Here is a 24,307-nt window from a genome sequence, read left to right on the forward strand (position 1 = left end):
CACATAAATAACGTAGCATCATTGCTCGTCCGAATCAAATCTTATTATCAAGCTGCGAATTTTTATGCACATATGAGAAATTCAAAGGTGTAAAAATGCATAGAAAGCACATAGTATGTAAAAATATATAAAATATCGAAAGTACGATACTGGTCATAATATTTAATAGGTTACGATATAAATATGCAAATTTTTATACTATATTTATTGTAATACAAATTTACATAAATATCCGCGATGTACTTATTAGAAATATAAAATTACCTAATTCATAGGTCGAAAACCATATACTCGACATAAAAAAATTTACTACGTTCGATTCAGCTTGATCCACTTCGCGGATCGATCCGATATACATACATAAATCATCGGGTTTTGTCGTGCTCGCGCTGACAGCGGCCACGTTTTGCAAGGCGGTTAATGGAAATGAAATCGCCCGACGATTTCCATCGGCGACAAACGTCGAGTCACGTTCCCTCGAACCGTCGTGGCTTGTTTCTCGATGCGTGTACAGCACGAACACCGCGACATATTCCTTCGAACGGTCGTTATCGACGCGCTATCACGATGGATTTGCACGATGTGTCCGGATATCTGATAGAGTCACGGGAGACTCGAGAGTGAACAAGAAGGATAGAGAACCTAGGGACAGATCCGAGCGGAAAGGAGAGGGAAATGGAAGAGGGACGGAAGAAAAGGGAGCTGTATCGCGTGTCCCTCGTGACCCTGCCGCAAGGGAAAGCCAGAGGGCGAGATCCGGAGGAGGGTTAGAGTCACGAGCGCGACGTTAATCCTATGTGAAACACTCTCGTCTTTACTGCCTCTCGAATTTTCCACGGGATTACCCGTAACAGCCGGTTATCTTTATTTTGCACGTACTTTCGGTACGTTGCCAGGATATCTCTCGCGTTTGATGTGTATATTTGTCTGTGGAATGTTTCCTCGGTATCGTTACAGGATGTTTTATTTTTCTTCGGCTGTGAAGAAGACGATACTGGGATAGTTTATAAAGTACGTATGAAAATATTGGAGAAGTTTGTTTAAATATTTTCACGCGAGAGAGGAAAATTAATAGAATAGAAAAGAATTAATATTGTTAACGGTATTTATAAAATATATTCGGAGGGAATTTTATATTACAACGATGAAATTTAAGGGAGTCGAGCATTTTGGAAATATTATTTTTAGTAGATAATTCTACGTTTTATTATACGAAAGACTGTGTCAACGCATTCGCGAATTCGTTATGAAGAAAGTCAGAGGGTTAAATGTGACGAGGGTTGGATATGGGTATAACACGTTAATCCTCCGCGGCAGGTTACACGATATCCTACCTAATCCTTCTATCGAAAGGAATTAGTCTTCTAGAATATGTAGTCGTTTCAGAGCGAAATAGGATATTTAGTTTTTTCTCCAAACGTCAACGTAATAACGCACAAATACGTATCAGAAATTTGATAAAAAATCCGAAAAATCCAAAAGGAAGCGAGAATAATTGTAACGCGGATATATATTTTAATACGATTCGGAATGTTTCGAACCATGTATTGCTGAAGTTCGATAACTGCAGACATTACAACGATATTGGATTACGAATAAATTTTCACGTTACCGCTCGTGTTACAGAAAAAGGATTTAATTTATTTAACGTGTTTCTATTGCAATACGTTACTGCCGTGGATACTACCGATAACGATTTGTATAATTATCGGTAAATTCTATACAGTAATTAATTCCCGAATATGAAATTTATAATTGATGTAATAGAATCACGGATACATTCCACCGAGCTTAAATGATTAACCCAATCAATATTAATTAGGACTGAATACCGTTCTAATGTTTTCCTGTTTTATCGCAGGGAAACCTGCTACTGGTGCATATGTTCGTACAAATATTCGACATAGTCGAACTGTTTGTCAGGGTCTCGAATTACCGACGCAGACATGCCCGAACCGATGTCAAAGAAAACAGATTACACGTTACCAATTTGCGTAACCTGTTTCGTTTCAAGCATATATATGTAGTTTTTATTTTTTTATCGATACGCCGAGTGATAACGACATCGTATCGGAAGAACGCGAAAATTTTACTGGATCCACGATTGATTAATACTCCTGGTTTTTTAAAATAAATATCCCCGATCGTAATAGAATATCAAAAATACGAGAATGCACGATTGCGAGAAATAGTAACGCTAAACGGATGCGCAAATTAAAATGCGACCGGTCTCCAGCTTTTTCTGTTAGCATTCAGCCTTGCGTGGAATATCGCGTTAATTCATGTCGCAACACGCGGGAAATATTGTACCTGTCTACTAGGATCAAGATATAAGTTACGTCGATCCATGCTGCAGGACGTTTGTCGGTGTTGGGGTACAGACAAGTTCCATTTATGAAATGTTGAATACGATAGTGGTAATATAGAGTGTTGGATTGTAGGTAGGTTTTCCAGTCGTGTAAATGTTACATTAAATAATAATTATTATATTTAATGGTAAAATAAAAATAACCATTATTTAACAAATTATACAACGAATCTCAAGTGTTGCATCTTTATTCCATCAAATTCTTATTCTGCACTTTTATTCTTTCTCTTTCTAAAGATTCAGACAATCGTTTCAGACTGAATTTCAAGTCAGATTCTTAACTATCATTAATCTTATCGCGAGTTCTTATAATTACCTCGAACTGTAATTTTTTAAATTTTACCAAATATTGTTATTAGCTTGGTGAAAATAAAATTAACAATAAGTAGTAACAAAAACGAATAATGTTTGTGAAGATGGATCATCCTGTCTAATACCTTTTATCTTAAATATCACCATTTTCTTATCAAAATGAATACCAGACCCCATAGCATAGACTAGAAACTGACTATCCATTTCAATACGAACGAATGTAAAGTATGGCCATATTTCACCAGGTGATCGATATTAATCCCAACCCAATGTACCTGTTAACTTACCATCGGGGACGTCGAACTCTAGGACGCAGCCTTGTGACAGTGATCGAGCCCTGCTCGCCCTGAGTCTCGCAAAATTCTCTTCCACCCTGATTGAATATTATTTATCGTTCAGACGTCTGGCTGTCCCATGATTAAGCCGACGTCAGAGACATTGGCTAGCCAGTCTCGTCATCTCTTTCTCTTTTCGATAAAATCGATAATTCAGTATACGTTTTTCTTTTGTCGTTACTCTCTTCTACGGTGTGTTTAAACATAGCGAACGAATGTTTGTTCCCTTTTTCCTTTCTCTATCTGTTTAGCAAAACCTCTTTAGTAAAATTAAAGTATAAACAAGCATTCTTCCGCTGTTTGACAATTGTTCGACGAATGAGTGTAATAATTTAATGTAACACGAAAATAATTCACAATGCAAAGGCAACTGTAATAAGATTTAAGAAGACTATAAAGTCTGTAAGACAACTCTCGCAACACTAAGACGACTTTAACAACTTTAAGAAGACTCTCGAAACACTGAACTGTATTCAGAGAGTAGTTCTCACATAAACCTTTCTCATTCGCTATACACACGCTACTTTGAACTTTTTATCGAACAGGCTTTTTAAGCACGTATCCCTTTACTCGTTCGTGTTTGGATACGGTCATCGTCAAGGGCTTTGCCTTGTAATTCTTACTTTCACTTTCATCTGGTGTATTTTTCAAACCTACTTGAGAAAATAACGTACATGTTCTTACAGTAGCACAAATTCTGCAATTTCAATGTAAAGCTTACAACTAGCGTAGAAATATGTATTTTAAATGCTATAAAAAGAATAAATCTCTTATGATAAGAGATAGTTCGACCAGTTACGTATGCACAGGATTTCAACATTCTCGAGGTAAGTGTTCTTCACAGTACTTTTACTGAAATACGTCTTTACCTGTATCATTATTTTTATATATATAATGTCACATCTGCACTTTCTCTTACATACCTTTTCAATAGTTAAGCAACCTATAAATTCGTCAACGCTAAACATTTTGCAGCAAAGAAACAAATAAACTGTTTATTCCCTTAGCACGTGTATATTAGATCTTACAAAATCAAAATAGCATCAAGATCGCACATTTCGTTCGATAATTCTTTGTAATATATCGTTGCCACTGTACATTGTATCTTTAATACAATTTGAAAATTATAATTATGTCATGCGTGTTGTACGTGCTAGGAAGTCCTTCCTGCAGCGTTTCATTCGCGTTTAATCTAATTGTTTGCTATAGCGTAGTTTAAAGTGTTACCAATAGGGAGTCGGAGAACCCTGGAATTCGTGCGTTTATAAATTACACGAACGAATTGCCGTGATGGCGGCTGGCCACGTAAATTTGCGTATCCCCCATCGTAGTAATTTTGTCTTCGCCGAATATACGACGCATATTTCGACGTGGAACCGGTATATCCCTAACTGCATTAATCCTTTTAATATGAAAGTAACAACGCTCGGTTCTGCTGCTCGCACCTGGTGCTTTGTACCAGCGGAGGAGAGAGCGTCGAGAAAGATAGCAAACAAAAGCAAAAGGAAGAAATAATATATTGCCCGTGGCTTATGTCGCGTTTTAAAATAGTCCAAGATAATATCGGAGAAATCGGCGGATTAATGAAAAATTATGACAATAGGCAATGAATTCTCATTTATCGAATGTAAATAAAAATATCTGAAGGAAAAATTTACCTGACCATGTACCGAGAAATAATAATAATAAAAGGTAAAAATAGGGGGAAGAGAAAAAAAAGTAAAAAATTAGTTAGCTGAGCTGCGTGGAAAAAAAGAGTTGTTATCGATTGAACTGACGGAACGCTCACGGTCTAAATAATAATCGAGAGCGCGGCCGTAATGGCTCTTCTGTTGTTCATCAAACAGAAGAAACTAATCAATCAATAGTCAATTTACGGATAGACCTGGGCACTCACGTGATTAACCAGCGCGTATTGTTACGTTTCCGTGGTGCACGCAAATTGTTTATACGGGTTGAAGGTTAATGGACGGTTCGGTCGATCGATGAGACGCGATACTTTTATTTCAAACAAATCTAAACGATTGTTTTTCGCCACCCTCCCCAAGGGAACGGAAATTTCAGCATGGGAAAACAAGTTAATCTCGAACGATTCCGCGCATGATCGGCTATCGTGGAAATACATCGGCGGGACAGGAAAAGACATACGCGAAACCGGAAATGATCTTTGCAGATCTTGTAGCAGCATTGAAATCGGAAGGAGCACGCTTTCCACTTTTGTCGATTGACAAAACATAAAAACACACGTGTGGTCACATATGGATTTTAATGACAAAAATAATTGTGTTTCAATAGGAAAAGTTCGAAGTATTTACATATTTCAGGTATATGGAGAGGTTTCTTTAAAAAGAATCTTAAAATATTCAGAAGATATTATAAATAAAAGGATAATAGAAGATTTATTGGAAATGAGATGAAATTAGAGAAGATGGTGTTGACCTGGACGATTAAAGTTAATTGGACAATGATACTACGAATCTAAAGATCACAATTTAGTATCTTGACATTCGAACTTCCTCTTAACTTCTTCTGCAAGTCTTTTCATCCTTTCTTACTACATGGAAAGTGAGATACGTCTTGATACCAACAGGGAGCAGCACTGACGAAGATATTGGAGAACTTCCGCCAATTTAGAAACTTGTAATATAAAAGTAGTTTGTGAGCAAGGATGCTAATCATTAGTTTATCGTAGGAAGCAAGCAACGCAATTTTCGCGATAGAAAACTTGTATACCTTTTCTCAGTATGTAGATCGTCTATTTTGATCGCTGCAACACTTTCTAGATGGAAAACACTTGAACAAGGGTTTCCAATAAAGAAAGGAAAGATTTTTATAAAAAGGTAGATTCACAAATTACCAAAGATATGGAAGTTACTATAGGATCATCATGCACAAAAACGGGACCATCTAATTATAAATTAAACGGCAAAGTAAACGTATTAAGAAATTTAGGGATGAAAAACGGCAGAAGTTTCCTACAGTTCAATTCACTTTTATACCTGCCGCAAGTAAAAGAGTAAATTTTCTACAAAAACGAAACGATCTTGTCTTCTCTAAATAAAGAAAATAAGAAATTAAGAAAGCAGACATCGTTTCTTCCTTCTTTATCACGAACGTTCTTCGACGTACCCGTTAGAAGATGGCATAGTCCGTGTCGTCGAGTATAATTGAGTCCTACGAATCCGCCTTAACCGTAACGCCTTGCCGTACGGAAAGAAGCACGAACAGAATTATTGGATGTTTGCTCGTCGAGGAAGTAGCTTAACGGCGGTGGACGTGAGCGGACTTCCGACTGCGTTCGAAATAAACGAAAGACGCGGTCTGTTCTCTTGTTCTTCGTGAGGCTGTTCTTGGCCGGCTGTATTTCTCGTAATTTAAAGGACCGCGGAATTGTCGCTAAAATGATCACCAGCACGAATGGAAGGATATTCCTTTTGTGCTTTTAAATTTCAGCCAACCTCTTATCCTTAGTATTTTAATTGGCAAGATACGACACTAATATATTTGAAGCGTACTTTGAGTTCAAATAGAATTCCAATAGATAAAAAATAAATAAAATAGATTAACAAATTACTATTGATAATTAATCTGTACATTATTCATTCGTGTTTTAAAATATTTGGCGATATGAGAGTTTAATAAAATACTGAGGATAATAAAAGAGCAATTTACGTTTTTGAATTAATATACGTTTTGGCAATTAATTATACACAATTTGGATATTGATCGCCCATAACATGGTATAAAATATATAAAATACGGTAAAAGTAAAATAAGAGCTATCAGGCAATTCCTTTCAGACCATTTTGAAACGACGCCGGTTCCGCAGCCGTGAATTCGTTTCGTTAATTAAAAATCCAGAGCTCGTAACGACGAGATCGCTAATGGATTGCAAAAAGGAACGAAGGAGAGATCCGTGAAAAATTCATGGTGTCTCATCGAACGCAACGATTTCCCACATTTCCGTCGATTGCAATTAAAAGCATAATCAACGGATAAATATTACACGCCCCGTTCCGATTCTGCCGCTGGATCCAAGTTGAAAAGAGAGAGTCTCGCTATTTTTGAGTCTTCCTTCGCGGCTGAGTTATTTTTCACCGTTTCGCCCATTATTCACGAGCATTCAATTAAATTAATCGATCCGACGGTTCGCGTTGGCCGTTTGGTTTTTTTTCACGGCGACAAAGCCGCAGACTGGATTTTTCATTTTCATTTCGACGATGCCCTTCCGGCTTCGTCTCGCCGTCTGCACGTTCCGCAGCCATATCTCGTATTATTGATCGTGTCCAGGCATGAATTCCGGAAGTTGGCCGGACCAGATGCAAGAAATTCATGCGCTGAAACCCTTTTGAGATGCATCGAGGACGCCTCGTCTGTCTTTGCGTTTCCGTTCAACTTCACCGACTTGCTCTGGCAACTAGTGGAATCGTCCCGCGCTAGTCAGCCGCCCCCGTCTACCCAGGCACCAACCATTCGAACATCTGTGCGAACGCAGTAAACCGGGTGTAAACCTTCATATTAACTTCGTTGTTATGTATTACATTAAGGATGAATGGATACTCTGCAGGAGCTTTGTTGTTTCTTGAATTCAATTCGGTGTCTACTACGAAATTATCGAAGGGAGAGATGCGGTATCGCTTTGAATTCATGGATGAAATCGCTTCTACGTGTCTTGAAATTGGTTCTATGTATATGAATATTACTAACTCTTCTGCCTTTTATAAACGTGTTTTAACATTTTAGTAATAGTCATTCATTTTAGGATAGGAAACGAGTATGAAATGAGATACTTTCCTTAAAGATAACTTGAGTTTCACGTAGTTTCTTCGGAACGTCATATATTTAATCAAAGTAACTTGAACACGATTCGATACATTTTGCCAACAATGGAACGAAATTGGATAGGTGTTTTCCGAGGAAAACAACAGTTTCTATACTCCAATGTGATAAAAATAATAGATAAAAATCTATTCGTTGTTCCTGTTACGTATAATCCCGTTTTATAAAATTATGACGGTTTTTCGCACAGTTCACCTTTTAAACCTTCTTTTATCATTTGATAGATTGTGTAATGGAATGCGTAATAGAATCCCAAGAAACATTTTAAAACGATATTAACGAGTTAAATACGATTGACTTGGAAATAAAACAACTTCGAACGCTTCTACAATCCATCACTTTCTTAATTTTTATGAACAGAGAAAATTACCACATAAACATCGGAAAATCATCTCACGCGTCAAGATGAAGCAACTTTGTCTTACTGAATGATTAAAGAAAAACCTAACATCGAATCTTTATACGACACATGAATTTCGAAGAAAAGTAAGCATCGTCAAAATCGCGGGACTAAGATTCAAAGACTAATAGAGGAAAACGAAAGACTCCGTCCGTTATTCTCGGTGAATCGAAGAAAATATTCCCCGCACGATGCAATATTTGCTTGGCGGTGAAGCCCGCGGCGAGGTTGCCGCTCGAATGATGGATGCGTCGGAGATTACGTTCTAAGAACGCAGCGTTCTTTACGTTGTCAGCAACGTTGGGAATAATTGAAAGCGGGGAACGTTGTTGTTGAGCCTGATGAAACCTGATACACTGGAAATAGATTACACAGAGAAGAAACGACAGGAGATCATATTCAGTTGGATTTTAGCCGTTTGAGTCCCAAGCAGCGCGATCGCGCTGTTTAGATTTTGTATCGAAAAGTACCAGTACATTTGAACGCTACGGACGACTGACGGTATTTTCTACTTCATTGTTATCTTCTCGATAATTTTTATTGAACAAAACTTGAAATATTTATAAACCAATCGTACGCATATATAGTAATATAGATGTATTTCATAAAGTAACAAATATGACGAATGCTATTGAGCCGCTTGCTTCTCTTCGCAATCGATTAAGACAAGCGCTATCGTGCTTTCGGGATTTTCCGACCCTGTTTTTACAATGACCCCTGGGATTCAAACGGGTAGATAAAAGTAATAGATAACGAATAAAATATTTTGGAAAATATCGCGAAGAATTTTTAAGAAATCAACGTCGAGCTGTTCAGAAGCTGGAGATACATTTAAAAGCAGGAGGAAGTGCTGATGTTATAATAAATAATGTTTTCAAATTTATGTCGAAACTCGTGTAAAGTTTTTTCATTAAAAATTTCATAGCTTGTAGAATTTCATTAATAATAATGATTCTGCTGTGTAAGTGATTCTAGGTAATAAAATTTAGAAATTTTCAGAAAACGCAGTTGACTAATTTGTCTTCTTAAAGGTTGAGTTAATATCGAATAAAAAGAAAATTTGAAGGTAGAATTTGATTTTTATACGAGCGAAGCTCACCTAGTACTAAAAGTAACTAATTGCATTTTGGTATTAGTTCTCCATCATACTGGTATTCGTTACTCCGCGTAATATTGCCCTTTACGCAGTATTTACTAGAGGAAGGCATAGGTACGCTGGACTGTAAATAAAATTTAACGAGGAACGTAAGTGCTCGTTTGTCCTAAATTTTTATGCAGATTCCATATAAATATTCAATGAAGTGTCCCGCGTGCTGCTTTACGTTTAACCTCTCGTATATTACGCGGCCTCGGGTAATTCCTTCTCCTCTGCCATCGATTTGAGAGAGGCGTGCTGGAAACAAAGTAGAATAAACCGTTTCACGGTCTTTCGTGAGTTGCGACCGCGTACACGTTGCAGAAAGGAAAGATAAATAAATGAAACGTTAACGTCAAACGAATACTTACAAGTGTACCAATTCATTAAGCTTACAATATAAAAATACAAAGAAAAATAGTATAAAAAGATATAAGACGACGTTCAAGTACAGCAACGCATAAATGAATTAATAGAATGCAATGCGCAAAAGTACATAAAATATTCAAAGTATCGTACAAATTACGATAAAATAATTTCTATCTACATTTCTTAAAATTATTTTTAAAAAATATAAATTTGCATAAATATCCGTAGTCCAGCGATAACTCAACAGCTTTCATTAAACTATTTATCTATTTTAAATTAATATAATGGCGCCTGATGTATCGAAACATCGTAAAAATTACAAAAATTCGTATCTTTTTTTACGCCTATCGCACGCAACAGTTTGAACGAAAAAATATGATTTTACGTACGCAGACGTGACACGAAAGAAATCGAATACACACGTTCGACGAGAAGGGAAGTCTCACGATGCACGAATGCAACTTAGCTCGTTCGACTTCGTTCGCGACAGTCGCGACTCTTCTATCCCAGGGTAATTTATTCGATGGCCGGGTCATCGTAAATTTAAAGTCGGTGAAGATGAGCGAGCTCGTACGTATCGAATTTACGATACCGCGAGCATTTACGAGGCTGCCGGAACGCGTCCGTTTCAATTTCCCTTTATTACGAGGCACGAATTAAAATTGCGCAAGATCGTTCAATCACTTTATGCATATAACGTATAATAACCTTATTCATTTCAGTAGCGTACTAAATGCAGCTCGAATGGCTGTTCCGAAAGGCGTTCGCGGAATTTCATTACTTCGTCAAATGAAATTGATACTATATATGTATGAGCGAAATCATAGATATAGGAAAGAAAAATGAAGCTCACGAACTCGTTAACTCAGAATTTCAAAAGTGTCGATTTTCGATCGACGACTATTATATATGCGTAATTCTATTGCGTGAAGTTCGAAATTCCGAATGTCTGAAATTTTTCAATATTCCTTAATAAGAAAAATAGCAATAAATTATGACAATAAAAGATCAAGACGTGATTTTTCGAAAGATTAAATAATAACAATGATGGGTTGAATTAAATTTAGTGTTTAAATATCGTGATATGTAATATGAATAATAATCCAATAATATCGATAATAATTAGATTTCGTCTTAGTTCGTACGTTGATAGAGAGTAAATTATAAGTACATGTATGTCTAACCCGTTTACAGAATTCTGGCTAATGGCTACTTTTGGCTCCTACCTGTGACAATTCGACCGTCTCGTTACACGCATTTCCGAGCACGGTTCATTAGGAAATTATCCTAGTAGCGGTCAATGAACGTCACACATTCAGCGATACCTTTTACAGTATTGAGTATTCAGTTAATGATCGAGTGATTTTACGAGCGGAAATAATCCTGCAATTATTTTCACCCGCGTAATTGGGATACACAATAGGAAATACACAATAGAAACAAAATGAGTTTCCATGATATTAATTTGATAATTACGTCATTTATGAATACTATGACATTATGAAATAGAAAAAAAACACACACACATTTCTGTTAATTTTAATTTTTCTTGCATCATTAATCACTTGAACTGTATGGACATTCAGCTACCATTTTTACAAGTTTAGAGAGAGAATAAATGATAAAAAGATATATCAAATTAGTTAAAATTTCAACCGCAGTTAAATTAATTATCCTAGTACTTTTGATATTTCTCACACGTTCCATCCATTTCATTTTCATCCATTCCAGAGCAACTATATTTCATTTTTTTGAGATTTACATCGTTTACCATTTCAACTCCTTAATTATTCACAGCAAAGTCTTGGTGTTTCTTCTTTTTTATCGGACATGTTATTAACTTCGTTAATGAACACCGTATAGTCGAATGACCAGTCTTATCGTTTAATTTATTCCGTGCATTTGTAACAGAGCGCGAGCCCGAGCGTATTTGCCGCAATAAGGGCAGCCCGTATTCGTTTATATACGGCCGACCTCCAGGGAAATTATTTCAAGTACTCTATCCTTGGGCTTGCTTAAGAAGCTGTCGGTCAGGAGTACGCGCTCCAGTCGGATCAACGTGCGCGGCGACCAGCTCTTTCTCGTTCTCTCAAGTTAAAGTTTAATCGCAAAAGTGGCCCGTCGCGGTGCCAACCGAAACAAGAAGAACGGGAACGAACATGCGGTGTGAGAAGGAACACGAAATTCTCGCTCGACTGCCTCCCTTTTCTTCTCGCTGTTTCTTTTGATCGTGAAACAGTGAAATACACAAGAGAAAAGCGAAGAAACAGATTTCCAGTTGTTATTTTTCTTCGCGAAAAATTTCTTTGGAATTCTGAATGAATAATGATCAAAATCTGAATTTATAATGATCAAATGATACATCATATAAGTCGTTTAGTCGTCAAATTTGTATTTTGATAAAGAGATTCACGTAAAAGATTTTGTCTTTTGTCAATTTCTAAATGGACTCTAAATTGACTTTAAATTGACTTCTGAACTGATTTATGGGAACAGGTATCGCTTGTTCAGCAGTAAATGCATCCCATTTACAAATGACGGAAGTATAATGTAATTTATTTACTAGAATACGATCTGTTTGAGTTTGATGATGATGGATATTAAAGGTACTTATATGTTTATAGTTCATGTTCAAAAGGGGATGTTTGGTCTGTTTAGTATGATTGGTGAAGTTGTCAAAATTTGTATTTCTGAGAGAATGGGGTGCAGAGCGAATGGAATTGAAATAAGGGTTGACAGTGATGGGTGGTGAGCTGGCGGATGACATGGCCAATAAAGTCATAAACCCGATGGATTCCGGAATCACCTTGTCTCTAAAATAAAATATATTTTGGACGGTTTGAAGTCAATTGAATCTTTAAATTATCACTAAATCCAGTTAGCTCATAAATCTAATGTCATAGCGTGTCGTACTTTATGGTTTCAAAGAGTTGCGAAAGAATGACTATCACTTCTGTCAGAAAGTAGAATAATTTTACAACTTTCGATATTTAATATCCAGTGTTTGACTAAAATATTTTCAAACACATGCAACGTTTCTAATGACGCATGCATCATGATTCATCGAAGAAATTTGAAACTGCATGAGTAGCGCTGCATAAATAATGTGTACCTGTGATCGATGGTTTCCCATCTTTGATCTACGTGTAAATTGTTCGTCAGGTATCGCGATTTTAATAAACCATTATTTTCACTAAAATTTCTTTAATCCTTTCAAATCATTGTAGAAATATGCCGAACACACTTAAAAAAAAAAAAAGAAAAGGAAAAATTGCATAAAGAACCTTTCGACGCTGTTTCGGCACATGGTACAGATCTCACGGCGACTCGTTATCATTTCATAAATTATCACATAAAAGAGGTGTTTTATTCCCGTACGATCGAATACGTTAAATGTAAGGAGCGGTTTACGACTCGTGGTTTCGATGTATCGTGACCGCAGCCCGATCGATGTTCAAGCGAACGTGACTAAACCTTTCTTTTTTTTTTTTTCTTATAGAGGGTGAGAAACGAGACGGTGGCATTAGCGTCCCCTTCGCAAGTCGGTCGAGTAGTATGGGTTGCAGGTGCGAAAATTCCATTTCTTTCCTCCTGTCACAAGGCGCGGCCACAATTTTCGTTTTTGGCGTACGTGCATGGCCCTGCCTTTAAATGTTCTACGAGTAGGCGAATGGATAGAAGAGGAGGGGCAGAAGAGATCCTTGGTCCCGGGTGTAAAACGTCCTGCGGAGCCTTTTCACCTTCCCCTCGGTCCCTCTCCGCCTGGTCGGAGCTCGAGACGGGACGCGATCAGAAAACCTTAGCCGAGCAACGTGCTTGAGATCAATGACGAATTTACTTGACGCGTGTCAAACGACACCACGTGAGATATTTCCTCGTGCCGTGGGGATATCGCTACAAAACGCCGCCGATTCGATCAAATTCAAAGGACATGGGCGCATTGCTACGGTCGAGTCACGAAATTCAAATGCCATTTTCCCGCGCGACAACTCCCGCTGTTGGATAGCTTCTTTTATATGTTCCATATTACACCTTCTTATATCTTCCATATTCAGAGGAATGTCGAATACGTGTGTTCTTGGCTGATCACTTTATAGTAAATTTCACTTCGTGCACAGAAATCAGCAAAAGCTTAGAGCTATATGTAGATACATAGTTTCCACAGAACGTATGAACGATAGTTTCTCACTGACTTCGTTTAATGTTTTTTTGTTTTTATCAGCAATGTGTCTGATAATGATAGTAATAATTTTATTAAATGTTTTGTCTCCCTAGTATTCATATAATATATTATTTCTTCTTATACTATGGTTACAGCTACCACTAATCCATGTCCAACTCTATCTCTATAATCTATATTATGTTTGACCATACATGGACTAATGCTACTGTATACAGATTAGATAAGGTTTCAGTTAGTTCTGTGTCTGACTTGTCACCTTCTTATACTACTGTAATACGTGCAAAAAGCGTGGATTCGATCAGCCATAACGTAAAAAGCTTCTTGTAAACTGTCATAAACATATAGTTATAAACAGTGGCAAAATTATATTTTTTATATGAATAACACGCATAGTACATTCATAAAAAATTCGAAATGCCTGCATGAATCACTACATATCATCTTTATAGCAATACATACTACTCGTCTCTTTATACAACCACAGCATTGACCATCAATTTCCACTTTCATCAAACATCTCTCCATATACAACTATGCCATTTGCTCTTATGGCGACACACGTGACTCGTTGCGATGCACCACGCATTCGCGTGACATGTGTCCGTGTATGGACACCTTAAATCACGGGTCCGCGGCGAAAACGCGCTGCATGGCGCCCTTTAACGGCCCGGGACAACACGGTCGACACCCGAGACGCGTCAACGATAATGCAGCCGACACGGACGTACGCCCGTGCGTGAATTTACGAGGCACGTGGCCTCCGGCACCGCCTTAATTTCGAAATTGCTCGACACGCACGACACGCGTTGCTGCTTTTCTCGGAATACGCGGCCAATTCGCGAATATATCGCGATTCAAGGGTACCGCGACGCGGTGTAGCACACAGCGCTGAATTTGTGTTGTTATCGCCAGAGATAAATTGCGGTCCTACTGTCGTGCGAGGAAGTCGTTCGAGCGATCGCTCGAAAATTATTGGCTGGGAGTGTAAATGTCGCTTTGTCATTAATTCCACGCTGTCCGAATGGATTAAGGCGCGGATAAGCGCAGTGTTGACGATGAGGATCTTATGAAGGACCGTTTTGTTCTTGGAAACTTTCACATTTTTTGAGAGGTTTATGGTGTGGTATTAAAAAAAAGGATTTCGGAGATTTGTTATTCTCAGAGTCTATAGTGTTCATCGAGTGTTTAAACAACGTAGGTATTAAAATTTATATATTTACCGTAAAAAGGAATTTTACAACTTTGAGTCTTATAATTTGGTGTATTTCATATTTTAGCAATTTATAAGTCAATCGATTCATTCAAAGTGGACAATGTTATTGTTGGATAATGTAGATCAGTTAATGTAGATAATGTTGCATCAATAAGTGTACAATGTATATGTAGTATCTTAATGGATCTTAGAGGAAAGGACAAATAATGATGTTCTGGTTTAACAAATGATATTCAAAACAACGAATTGATTACAATGCTGTCGTACGTCATATTCTCATACTCGGCTCTCGACTTCCCGATTCACACTCTCCGACTTCTGCACTCGCTCGCTCTCGCTTCTCAACTCACACTGTACGACTTCTAACTAAACTAATACCCCATGGGCTAGCATCCCTTTGTCTTTTCTTAGCCCCACTACGCATGTGTTCTGCGAAAGCCCGTGGCCAGGGTCACGTAAGCCTTTTCTACGAAACTATTCACTTGAAGGACCGACGACACATTGATGGACCCGACGGCGTCTCGGCTCTCGCAACATTGTTTATGGTTCGACCGATATCTTAGGCCTTTTGTCCACGATATTACATATATATTTTATATCAGACAATATGCAGTATGGCAAGAGTATTTGGAAACATACGTGGATTTATTCGTGGTTTATACACATCAATATTTCATCATAATGGAAGAGAGATACATCAAATATCCCTTGTAAAAGAGGAAATTAAGTTCCGTGCTTTCTCATGACTTTTTTTTATTAAAATTACTGACTCTCTTATATCGTGCAATTATACGTTCTCTTAGATTTCTTCAATTACCAGCTCTTTAAATCGTTCCTTTTATTTATTTAACATATTATCAGAAGATTTACTTAACAAACAACTTCTCCAAAAAAATCGTAGATTTTATTCCGATTAAAGCTTTTACTCTTCCTAGCAAGTACCGCAAACTCTTAGTCAATCTTTAGAACATTTAGAATATCTTTAGAAATTTAGATCTGGATAATGCAATTAACAGTAAATCAAGTTTCAAATATACTTACGTTATTTCCACGTCACAGTAAACCGATTGCAATGCAAGTTGCACATTCTTAACACTGTGCAGCCATCCTCTGTAGCTTTCTGAGCTCACGATAATACGCCGCTAAGCGTGTACTTACCCGAGACTATGAAATTCCTGAGAGTACAGTCGGCTACGATGCCACTGCCTTAATTTTAAACTTATCCTCCTCTGGCTGAGACTTTAAATTCTACACGAATACACGACCGCGTAAGGCAACGACCGGCGATGTGCACGCGTCGCCGATTCCCCGTAAAAAATACGAGAAAAGCCGTACGGACACGGTATACACGCTACTACATATTTCAGCTTTCAAGTTGATATCCCTTCATATAGTCGATAAAAATTACCGTCACGACGTGCGTCAAAATTTCTATTCCGAGTGGCGACCAACCAACGAGTCGCTTGAAAATCGAACAGTTCCATTTGGAAGCCGTTTTGCGGAACGATGTCTATTGGCCTTAAAAAAGAGAAATGGGGAAAAGGGACTGGAAAGTTGAGTGTCTATGTGTTGCGTAAAATTTTTCAGCGCAGTAAAAGGAAATATTTGAAATAATATTTTTTCACATCTGCGCTTGGTAAAAGTCATAAATTCGTTAAACGAAGTGTGAGAATTTAGGCTCTTTTTGTTTGTTCCACTACCGAAGTACTGGGACGAACAACTGATTTCCATAAAACCATAAATCAAGTCAAATTTAAAATTTCTAACAATGTTGAAAATTATTCGTCGCAATAAATCAGTCAAACGCCGATTTATTTGCAGCCCATTCTCTCTATCCTCGCGTTTTTCTATAGTCCGCTAGTCTACAGACTTGTTCCAGATCTCAAATTTTCCTCCTGAAAATTTCAATTAGTAACCAGTCATCTGTTCCAATTTTTTGCTTCTTCTTCTCTGTTTAATTCATCGTTGAACCAAAATCATACACTGTATATTACAGTTTATAAATACACTCTTATATAAAATATGTTATTAGAGGGTAGGCTATATATTTATTAAACTTTTATTTTCTTATCTATAACTTAAAAATACAAATTTGTATTACTTTATGAACAATTACACTTCTATCCAATTTTGATTATTATAACTTTTTAAATAATTCGTCTTCCACTTTTATCCTAAAAATCCTTCACCCTATTTTTCGTCAGTTTTTTCTATTTATTCCATTTTCATGCAACGCATTCCTTTGAACCTAGGTAGCCAAAGGAACATTCGAAACTCAGAGCAACGACTGTCGTCGTGAATGATTAAACGCGTGGCGCGACGTTCCGAGGTATAGGGTGGAGAAATCGGCGTCGTAAACGGCCGTAAAAAGGAAGTGACGAGGCGCAAACGTCTTTCCACGTAACGCCAGCACCATCGCCACGTATGTAGCGAGTTCCAGTGTATGGTCGTGCTCGATTAAAGCTCAGTGAATCGCGGGACAGTCCTTTGTCGTTTATTCGGCCAGAAACCGAGCAAAGAAAAGCGTTGACGTAGGAAGATTTTCGGTGTCGTAGTCGAATCAGGACGACAATCAGAGGCACGTGTCATGCACGACCGTCTGTCAAATTGCTTTTTCTGGACCACGGTCTTGATGTGGTCGTTTAACTTACGCGAGTTAGGATTCCGCAAATATTCTTCTTTAGTCAAATCATCCAAGGACTTTTCTAAGAGACTATCTTGCTCCTTTTTACGAATTTGAAAACACAAGAAACGTACGTTTGCCTTCCGTTTTCTTGGTTTGCTTTCGACTGGCGAACTTCTACTTTCTTTGTTAAAACTATTCTCGCGAGAGAAAGTATGCTGAATACACGCGTTAAAATACGAAACTCGGCAGAAGTTGAGAGAACGAAGTAACGCACATGGTTCTTTGATGATATATCTCTGTAGGAATGTTGGATTATATAAGTTTGGATTCGTAAACTATTGAGTAAAGTAGTAGTAACAATATTCGAGAATAATATAAAAATGTGTGATAACAATTAGAATACGTCATAATTATTGTTTTGTATGAATGAACTTTCTGTCAAACTTTTGGTCGAGATGTTAATCTCTCCAATTTCTCTATATTCTGAGATCTAGCTACTTATTGATTGATTTCATTTCTTCTTTCAATAATCGCACCCATATTAAATGATATTAAAAATACGACGTTAAATTAAACCGACGATACGCGAATTATTCTACTTGTACCGCTCTGTCATATTTACATATTGCAGAAGTTATTCTATTCTCTTTTATTAGAAATCGGTAAAAGATGGTGGGCATGCTAACTAAACTGTAGAAGAAACCAGATATTCCCAAATATTACTAAATAAATGAATAATTCACAATTCTCTATCTCAATCCGACTTTTTGAAAAACTTACATTTTCTACAGCCGCCACTCTACCGAAGCAACGGCGCGCGAATTACAGAAACTTCTCTGCCCGTGAATTACAGAAACATCCGCCAGAACGTAGCGCACGAGTGGTAGTCAATTATTCAACCGCGGAAGGTCAGCTAGGATCCGTGTGCGGCTCTGTAAGTCATCATCCGGCACAACGAAAATTTTGCGCGCGTTCGAGCGAGCTTACGAGCAGAAGCCTGGCATTACATAAACGCCTGACCCTCTAGCGGCATGCAGGCACACGTTGAAACAGAATTACGCGTAACGGCGATCCTAGCCCGGCTATGCTAAATTCAATTTTCACTATCTTTTCATCAGAATTCCTTTCATGCATGCGTTAGTGCGCGGATGAAACGAAGCCCTCTCTTCCCTTCCCCTCAGTGTACCCATACTAAACGATAACCTACGTTGGTCGGTTACGAACGTCGGCGTTGTTGCGTGTCCGTCCGTTTGACACCGGAATCTCGATACACGCACGAGAACGTGCTGGCCCAATCAGAATTTAGTATCACGCATGGACAGACACGAATTCCATCTGCGGTCGTACGCGGTACAGCCGGCGCGTATTCCCAGAAGAAATATTCCTGGAATCCGTTGATTGTCTCGTGCTACTGAAGGATACTCTTATCAAATCGTAGACACGCTAATTCGTATTCGGTTTCGAGTTTCTCCGCGGAATTAAAAGTACGCGAGGGGATCGTTGAACGCGAGCTTACTTCGATGGGAGATCTCGCTCGTTATACGGCAGCATTCTTTGGAAATAACGTGGAATAACTTCCTCTTTTTTCTTTTTTATTTTTTTAAGGTTTGTAAAATGGAATTGGGGTATAATCGGTATCGTGGAAAAGATCGGCTGCGCTTTTTTTAATCTTGACAGAGATTAAAAATACATAAGGGAATTCTGAAATATAAATAGATGTTCCGTTTATGTTCCGGATTAGATATTATTCATTGGACACTGGGATGTTTGGAGAGCGAAGGGAATTATGGCAATGGAGAATTCGTTCATAACGGTAGGATATCAGGGGAAATATTTTTGTGATCAGAGTTAAAAAGAGGAATTATGGAAATTAGTTGGCAGCGCGTACTGAATTTTCTCGGAATTATACGTAGAAATTGTGGCTTGTTAGAGTTGATAGTAGCTTAATGACTGGACCACATGATCATGTATGAGCATTTAGCTAAGCAACCCGAAAATATTAACGTAAATTCGTTTTCTTTTTATATTTATTATATGAATGGAGAAAAGGGGAACAATCTACGTTACTACCTAATAGTGTCAGCATATTACCAAGGACACCGAGCAGGAATTTAAATAAATCAATTACGTATAGGTATATAAATCATGTAAAAAAGTGGGAATGTAATATATGTAAAATTTGAAGAAAGAAAACTGTAACGTTATTCTATCTAAATTAGAGTATTGTATCGTAACGTATTTGTCAAATTATACCATAATTCATAATCCTATCGTTACAACAAAATGTAGTTACCACTCCTTCGGTTTTCATTAAACATTTACAACTTTCATGGAAGATTACATCAACTATGTACAATGAACTTGAAAACACACATTCGTATATTTTCGCACACACAATTTTCCTGCATTCTTTTACACTTCCCAAATATGTCGACTTGTACGTTCATATCGTTTGGGTAAATTCTAAACACAGTCAGAAACCGATCACTAGCAAAAAAATATTCGATACGTACAAATGAAAAAGGCACTCGTCGTGGTCGAAACCAAACATTTGGAATTCGTTGAGTGCTGTGTCCAATGAGGACGAGAAAGAAAAAGAAGGAAGAAAAGGAGCAAAAATTCATTTCGTGTCGCTTCTTTTTTCGAATTGTGTCATCTCAACGACGCTGCTCGATTCGCCCGGTAACGAGAACTTATGCAGCAACGCCGCTGCCCGGTTACCAGCTACAAGCCCAGCGCCATTCGCTTGTTTAACTATTCTGTATTTACCCGGAATAGATGGAATCGATGCTCATCCCGCGGCGCGTTTCTATTCCGCCACGTTTCTCCGTGCTTTCGACTTCCCGGTGCACGTAACGTCGCACCAACGAATATGTATACACGGTGACCTATTTTAATGTTTAAAAAGATATACCGGTTGATAGGCTGGTGAGAAAAAAATTGAAACAGCCCCAGGAAACTGAAACACGCGACAAGGTAGAAAATTGTCTGCAAGAGATCAGATGAGATGCAAAATATACTTAACCTATTTTTCATTAACGCTTTGATGCGTTGACGTTTTCACTATGATGTCGCATATGTGTGAACTCGTTGTTTAATTTCTGCTTTCTACTTTTATATATGTGCATGTTACATGACAAAGTAATAAAGAAAGAAATATGCTAATTTATACATTTTCCAAATGCTAGTTTGTACTGAGTGACGCAGGTAGATTGGAAGTAGCTTAATATTGGCAAAAGGTTACCGGTAAGAAAGAAGAAAAAAGACGTTAAGAGTACTGATAAGAGATGTAATATTGATAAAAATTGACGCAGACTTTTAGGAATTATTCTATTTATCCGGACTAAGATAGTTCACTATAATTTTGAGATTGATTGATTAGCTAGGATTCTCGTTATTAAAGCAATGGAAGTTGGATTATTTCTAGATAACGTGTCTAGACTTGGAGAAGTATAAAGTTGATTGTCCTAAGAGAGAAGGTATATTTAAATATGGTTTCCTGTGTTTTGAGGATAAGTTAGTTAGGAATCTTGATTATTAGTGGGATGGATTTTTAAATAGATTGTCCTGGATGTTGTGTCAAGAGAGAAAATCTATTTAAATATGTATTTATTGCATTTCTATGAAAACCGCCTGAATAGTTAAAACATTCAATTTGCGACAAGATAAATTCTTAAAGAGGATCGGAGAATTAGAGGAAATTATAGTATCTGTGGACTTGCTAATTTACAATTTTATCACCATCATATATAGATACCCTTTAAACAGATCAAAGATTAATAGATTATTGACAGACTTATCGTAAGATCTAACATTTGTGGAGTTCTCTATTAGATCGAATTTAACCACTGAAAGTAACAAATTTACTTCAAATATAATTCAAATTCCAGGTAAATAAATTCATAGCAGCCACCTAAATGTGAGCGCATCGATGCCAAACGCATTTTAAATTCGACGAAATCCTGCGGAAAGGAATATCAACGTTATCGATACCTGATCCGTCTATTTTCGTCGAGAAGTTATACCCCTTCGACGCGCTCGATGATTCGCCGAAGCACGTCCGCTATACGAATCTCTCTTCCGTACCTGCGCAATGCCGATCGATCATCTCTGGCGCGCGCTCAGCCTGAAATAAATCTCCGACAGGGACGAAATATTTTTCTTGGAGATAAAGGTGACCTAAAACCCCGTGATAACTTCAGTCTCTCGATCGACAATGGCCTTTAAGACACATTGACCATCGACACTTTCTCGCTAAAGCGACACGGACAGACGAGTCATGTTACCTAACAATAAGTCTGAAGCTTAAGGACTTTGGTATGTCGGGTAATCTGTCTGTCTTTGGATTTAAAGATTTGAAGATTCTATTGGAATATTTTTATTGTTCAAAAATTTCCTTTTGGGCTAGTTGATTTCAGTCTTCTTTCTCTAATATTCATTTGCAAGTAAGATCATAAAGATAATTAAAAATAATGGATAAAACAAGATACGGTAAGGCCCCAATAAATTATATTGTACGAGTGTAATTTCCAATAAATTGCATAAATTATACCGATCGTTCTGGTCACATTTTGCTTCGAATAACGTAGATCAAATACTATGGCTATAGAAACTGGAGAATTCTGGAGAATTATGATGAAGTACAGAATATCTCAACAAAGATGATATGAGGAAACAGAAGATGATTCGTCATGAAATTGAAAATATACAATAGTATTTTGTATATGATGTTTCGTTTACGAAAAGAAAACTATTTTACACAATAAGACAACAAAATGATGGAAAGTACATTCTGACATTGTCTATGTGTATAAATACAAAAAGATGTAGATGTAACTTTTACAAATATATGTTCTTCGAAACAAGCAAGTACTACACGTATGTACGATACATTTCTAAAATAATTGTTTCTAAGTAAAATCTGATATCCAAGAATTTTCGCCTGCCCTGCAACTTATTTCATTATGAAGAATCGTTATTTCCAGTTTTATTATCTTTATTAGATCATGTTAGATAAGAAATAAATATAACGGTTATCGATAAGATGGTAATCAGAAATACGTTCGTTGAACTTTTAACAACTTCATTCAGTTAATAACTATAACCAATCTATTTTCCAATATAATTCTCTATTTTCTACAAATTTTTAAAAGACGATCATAGTACATAATAGATTATTTCACGGATGATAATTGTAGAATTGGAAACAGAAAGATAATAATATCGTAAGATATTTGGGAACTGTATTTTGTTGAAATGAAGCTAATCTAAGTGGATCGATTATTTGAACGATAATGCGAATGCAGTGTACAGTAAAATCGTAATACTCGATTACACAAGACATTTTATAAATGAGCTCGAGGTATGTGTGACACGTGTTTCGAGGGTGTAACCACGGGACGTATTATAATGTTTCTTGGAAGCTGGCCAGAATGCAGGTATTCATGCTGGCGTCGGTTGCCAAGAGCGCAGAAACGTCTAAACGTTTCCTCTGTAATCTATACTTTTTCTCCTGGATACCGTAGTCGTTCGAATATTCAATTGGAGCACCATCGTTGTTGGAACGATCGAAATACTTCGAGGAATCTTGTACAACATTACGTAGTCAAAAGCAGATTGCGAAATGGTCAACAACGTATAACTTGACTCGCTGCTGTTTCCACCCTCGACTATTCCCATATATTTTGATTGTACGAGAAATAATATTATTGTCGAAATATCAAACTTCTTCAGAATTTTATTTTCTCTGCTGAAAGTGAAAACTATGCTATAGTGAAAAATATAGTTATGCTTACGAGAAGTTTGATAAAAAATTGCATTCTTTTCGATTCTATAGTAAATTATTAAAGGGATAAATATACAAAATGCGACTACAAATATTGTAAAAGTGAATAGCAAACAAAGTCTTATACTAAATTACATCAAACATATAGAATTAAACTTTTTAATTGCGAAGAAAATCGATTTAAAAAATTCGTTACGTACGTAGTATACAAAGATACTTAATTGATAAAACAAAGTGTAATTCTTACAATTTTTCTCCGTGCTTTTCAATTCAATAATTCGTACCATTCGCGCAGATATTCTTCTTCGTGGATTTTGTGAAAAAAAGCTGAGCCTCAGTTCTACAATACAAAACAAATTGTATTTTCTATACCATCGATTTATATCTGCACAAAGAATCACCTGCTTGCTTGTCCAATATTTCCAGTCGCGCTTATGCTTGAAGTAAAGACGGAGAACAGAGAATATCAGTTTTTCGCGAGTACTTTTTTTCGCGGCCGAAATCCGCTTGGCGTACATACGTTATTCAAATTGGTATTCGCGCATGCGTTCCACTTTCGAAATCGCCGCAGCCAAATGTACGCGTAGTCGATTTTCCCTCTTTCTGTCCGTAAAATCTTTTTCTCGCTTGTGCAGCACAAACTGAGTCACAACTATGAAGCTTTCGTTCCATCCACAACGCTCATTGGTATGCGAGTACACGGTTTCGCCGCGAGACCGGCGGGAACATACATATCTCGACT

Source organism: Bombus affinis, chromosome 1 (genome assembly GCF_024516045.1).
Source record: "Bombus affinis isolate iyBomAffi1 chromosome 1, iyBomAffi1.2, whole genome shotgun sequence".
In the NCBI taxonomy this organism is placed as follows: Eukaryota; Metazoa; Arthropoda; class Insecta; order Hymenoptera; family Apidae; genus Bombus; species Bombus affinis.